Raw genomic sequence first — 6,000 nt, forward strand, 5'->3', positions numbered from 1 at the left:
GGTTCTTGAGGATTATACATATCCGTTTAATCTCATTTTTTATGAATAATATGTTTAACAAATTTTATAATACGAACGATTCAGATCATCAACATAAACTCAGTTAATGGGCCATCACAGCACGAGTGTTGTGACAGCGCCTACCATGTCCATACAGAAATTAAAATCAATTGATTTTTTTGGACAAACAGTTTATGTCCCAACATATGATTATGACACAAATAATATATACTAAGGCCTAGTTTGGGAAGACTAAATAAGTGTACTTTTTGACTTTTTATGAAATATGGGTTGGGTTTGAAGTAGGGGTGCAACTCGGGCGGGTTCGGTCGGGTTGGGGGTCTGCCCAAGCCCGACCCGAATTGTATTTGGCAGTGCCCAAGCCCGCCCAAGCCCGACCATGAACCCGAGCATTGCTGCCCAAGCCCGGCCCGAGCTTTGTATTTTGAGCTCGGGTTAGCCCGAATTGCCCGAATTACCCGAATTGCCCGAGTCCAGAAACCTGTAGGTAGATCTAAGGGTAGACATAAAAGATGCTAATCTAAAGGTAGAAGACTAACAAAAAATAAATAAAAAATAAAAATTAAGACTAACTCTTTTACTTAATAGAAGACTAACCAAAAAATAAATAAAAAATAAAAATTAAGACAAACTCTTTTACTTAATTTATATATATTATATAATTTATTAAATTATATATATATTATATATTATATATATATATATTATATAATTTATATAATATATTAAATTCAATTCGGGTTCGGGTTGCTCGGGTTGGCCATTGGTTCTGCCCAAGCCCGGCCCGAATTGCAATTCGGGCATCAAAATGTTGCCCAAGCCCGTCCAAATTGCAAGATATAGTTGCCCAAGCCCTAAAAAAACTCGGGCTGGGCTCGGGTTGCTCGGGTTGAGCCCGCCCGAGTTGCACCCCTAGTTTGAAGTGATGTGTTAGAGAGGTGATGTGACTTAAATAAGATGATGTGACTTAAATAGGATAGTGACTTTTTGTCTTTTTTCAATCATGCCAAACTTGGCCTAAGATTTTGCATAGTATGTAAATAAATTTTTTCCAACAAAAAATATAGTATCCCCAAAAAAATCAAATTATTACCTAAAAAATGTTAAATATATAATACAATTTTAAACTTGTCCTTTTGTGGGTACATATGAATGTTGTCAATTGATTGAAAATTTTAAGTAATTTTTTAAGGGTAAGAGAATTTGAAGGGTTTACAAATTTTATTTTGATAATTTGAATCGTTTATTTTATAAGACATTCAATATATATTATTTATGAGAAAATTAGATCGATTTAATAATTATAATTTTTTCATTTTATTGCATTTATCTTTAAAAAAATGGACGATAATTATATTATTAAAATAAATCACCTATATTTTTTTAGAAACAGATGTAATAAAATAAAAAAGTTACGATTATCGAATTAACTTAATTTTTTTTTATAAATAATATATATTGAAAGTCATACAAAATAAATTATTTAAATTATCGAAATAAGACTCATAATAGAATTTACATAGTTTGGGGTTCAGCAACTGTTGTGCACCTTGTGGGCTCATTTCAGGGTCTAATTCAATAATCTAAACCGTACACATTTTAGAAGGTATCAAGTATAATACGTCTGTAAAAAATCACGTTAATTGGATATCGTTATCTCTTTCATCAAATCACATTTGTATTGAGTTTTATATTTAAAATTACATTTATCTTTTTTTTTTATAAATACAAATGTGATTCGATAAAAAGGCCAACGATATCCAGTTGACATGATTTTTAATAGATATATTCTATTCAATGCCTTTTAAAATGTAAATGATTCAAATTATCGAATTAAGCCCTGAAATTAGCCTAATAAGACACGCAACAGTTACTACTGCGCACCATACGCAGTAGCAACGCCAAACTCGACTTCACATATTCCTCAAATTATCTCAAATTGAGATCTCAACAACATAAATAAAAGTTTAGATGTTTTTAAATTATTTTTTCTAGGCATGTAATCTTAATATAGGACTATTTTGGGAAGATAATTTTAATCTATTTTATACCATATAATTTATCATATTTTTTCTATTAGGTTTTTATTCTTGGCAATCCCGGTTCACAAAACTCCTTTCAGTTGTATTTGCTTTCGCATTTTTTATTTCAGTGAGGCTATGAGTATTTAGATGCGAATGCAACCCGAATTCTGCTTTGTCGTGAAGTTTGTGATGTTAATACTTTCAAGATTGCCACTTCGCCGATTATGACGGGGATCAAGCTGCCCGGTCAGCACGTTGGGGTCCAGGGGGCAGCGCCCCTTGGCGGATCCGGGTCAGCGCCCAGACGAGGTCGAATGGCAGCGCCCCCGAAGCAAAATGCAAAATTGCATTCGAAGTTGCATGTCCGCCCTTGTTCGCTTGAGCAAAGGAGTTTTCGCTCGAGCGAAGGCTGCGTCTGTGTAAAAACCTGAAAGAGAAGAATGTACGCTCGAGCGAAAGGTGCGTGGCTCGAGCGAAGCCACTTATGGAAAACACGTGTTTTTGGTTCCTCACTCGAGCGAGAGAGTCGTCGCTCGAGCGAGCTTCGCAGTCTTCGCAGTCCCAGATTTCTATAAGTACGGGTTTCTGTCAGATTTTAGGATTACTTCTCTAGATCTTCTTTTTGGATATTAAGGTTTATCTCTGGAGATATTTTGCTAGTTTTCTTTGATGTTTTGATTGAGTATTCAACTCATGGTTTTAGAAGTTTACATCAAATGATTGTTTGTTTAATTCTATACAAAAGAGAGAGTTGTTCTTCGGTGGATTCTGAAGAATACGAGCCTGAAGCTTTGGTGGATTCTGGAGTGGCTCATCGTCAAGACAATTCCGAGGTAAAGACGGGGTTGGAAGAGACACATAGATATTGGTTCAATTCGGGCGTGGATTCGCTAGGTAATTGAGAGTATACCTGGGTAATTCCTTTATATCTTCTTAGTGGATTGTTTTGTGGCTGTTGCCCGTGGTTTTTTTTATCACAATTGGAGGTGTCCAATTGTGATTTTTTCACGTAAAATCATTGTGTCGATTTGTCTTGATTGTTTGATTGGGATTGTTGTTTACTACTTAAAATTGATACATAATCATAAATCAACATCTAGGGGATTTCTAGTTTTTTTTCAATTGGTATCAGAGCAGGTCGCTCTTTTGTTTTTTAAAACTTTTGAGTGAGATCTTGTTTAATTTGTGATAATAGATTCAATTCGTGAGGAAAATTCTATGGTTCGACCACCCCTACTTGACGGATCCAATTATTTGTTTTGGAAAGCTCGGATGAGATCGTTTTTAAAATCTACTAATGAAAAAGTTTGGCAATCTGTCATGTATGGGTGGACTGAACCGACGATTACAGTTGATGGAGTAATTTTCTCCAAACCAATCGATAAGTGAGACACAATTGATTACCAAAATAGTAGTTGGAATAGTAAAGCTATCAATTCTCTCTTTTGCGTTGTCACACCTGAAGAGTTTAGTCGAATTTGTAATTGTGAAGTCGCAAAAGAAGCTTGAGATATCTTACAAACTATTCATAAGAGCACTCCTTCTGTTAAACGCTCAAAACTTCAAAGGCTTATGTCTAGTTTCGAAAACCTTTCAATGAAAGATAGTGAGACATTTGATGAATTTTATGCGAAGTTGAGTGACATTGTAAATTCCAGCTTCAATTTAGGTGAAAAAATACCATAATCCAAGATTGTAGGAAAAATTTTGAGGTCCTTGCCCGATCAGTTCCAACCAAAAGTTACGGCTATTGATGAGGCTCAAGAAGTTGATAACCTCAAGCTAGATTATTTGGTTGGAAATCTCCAAATTTATGAGGCACATAGGAATTTTAACAAGAAACAAAAATATACTATTACTTATAGTAGTGCTCATAGAGTTAAAGAGGATTCTGATGAGGATTGTGAGATAGATTCCAAGATTACAGATGCTTTTATAAAACAATTTAAAAAATCTTTTCTGAAAAAGGATCCTAAACTTTTGGAATCTACTCATACTCATAAATCTAAAGGCAAAGATAAACTCAAAATTAATTCTATAGCCAAGAAGGAGAAAGGAAAGATACAAGGGAACTCTGAAAGAGTCCAATGCTATAAATGCCAAGGATTTGGCCACTTTGCTTCAGAATGCCCCACTCGTTTGAAGAAGAAGAAAGCCATCGCCATCACTTGGGATGATGAATCAGAATACGATGAAGATAAAAGTGACAACGAAGATCAAGGCGAAGAGGGACATAAACAATTCCTTACTTTCATGGCGGCTTTCGAAACTGAAGGACGAACACAGTATCCGAAGAGCCCGGTTGAGAATGCCACTGATGATGAATCCTCGGGAAGTGATGATGAAGAGCTTGAGCAAGCTTATGAAAAGTTGTATAAGGAGTCTCTTAAGTTATCCAAATTGAATGACAAACTCACTATGAAACTCAAGGCATGTGAAAGTGAGAATGTCAAACTAAATGAGGAGATTTCCGAGGCTAGGATTGATGCCATCAAGATAACTAATAATCAACAAGCTCTTTGTGCAAAACTCTTGACTTGTGAGACAGAGAGGAATGAGCTACAGCAAATCTATGCAACATATGAAGAAAAAGTTGAAACTCTCGAGATGTCTCAAGTTGCTTTGGAAGAACTAATGATCAAGAAAAAGGAAGAACTCAAGTGTGCTATGGCTACCATTGGTCTTTGGAACAGAGGATCAAAGACTTTGGACAATATCATTGGGTCTCAACATATTTGTTCTGACAAGAGTGGCATTGGTTTTGGTAATAACAAAGAGCAAAAACAGAGTGCATCCACATCTCATGATACAAGAGCTCAAGGGTAGGGGGAGCACAAGGTTCAACAAGAAGAAAGACTTCTCAATCTTCCTAAAGTTGGTAAGGTCAAAGAAAAGAAGGTACACCATGTAGGCCCTGTGTTTATTTGTCATCATTGTGGTATGCATGGTCATATTCGCCCTTACTGTTATAAGTTGCATGGGAAAGTGTCTCATAGAGATGGAAGAAATTCTAACATCTCGTGGGGTAGGAGACACTTCATTGGTAGTAAAGAGGTTAAAGATCATATTAGACATCGTTATTTTGATCAGCTTGAGACCAAACTTGGAGTGAGTTTGTATTTGCCTAGACCTAGACATAGGAAGTTGGAAACCAAGTTTAGACGGGTTCCCATTGAAGGGGAAGGCAACCACAACATCAAGACACCATCCAAAAACCACAATTCTCACAACTTTGTTCATACTAAAGCGGTTTGGGTGCGAAAACTTGACTTTTGTTAATACTTTTTAGTTTTTAGGTTTCTGTGCGTTTTTTTTTTTAGTCACTTAATGTGTGCATGTTCATTTTCTATCTTGCTTTGTTTAGAAAAAGAAAAAAATAATTAAAAAAAAAAAACACACAAAAAGATTTTCTTAGTATGGTTTTGCAGGCTTAAAATTTTTGAGTGGCCCCTGGTGCATATTGGAATTGATAAGAATATCCACTACATGTTAATATGTGTGTACTTTCTGTGGTCATTACTCATTTTGGAGTGTGTGTTCTTTGATTAGTATGTCTCATTCTGTACACACTCTTGGGTTAGCAAATTTTGGAGTCTTCCGCCTTAATGATTATTTTTTCTCTATGGACTTCTGTTATTGATCTTTTGCGTTTCTAGAGAAATTGACCTATACTAGCATATCTTGGGTGATGTTGAGTCTCTGAACCATCTTTCATCTTTTTGCATCTCCACGGCTTTCCCCTCTATTCTTTGTAGTCCAGGCATGAGGAAAAGGCTACCTCAAAGTCACCAACCAGGCCATCCTTATTATATCCATGCTTCTCTGGTTCGGTTTCCATGCACTTGAGCGTGTCAGCCGCCAATGAGTGTACAAAAGAAAAAGAAAAAGGAAAAGAAAAAAAAAAGATGTGCAAAAGAAAGAAAAGAAAAATATGTGAAAAAAAATAAAAAAAATA

The sequence above is a fragment of the Camellia sinensis genome, chromosome 2 (assembly GCF_055761805.1).
Source record: "Camellia sinensis isolate YWXY chromosome 2, ASM5576180v1, whole genome shotgun sequence".
NCBI classification, from domain to species: domain Eukaryota; kingdom Viridiplantae; phylum Streptophyta; class Magnoliopsida; order Ericales; family Theaceae; genus Camellia; species Camellia sinensis.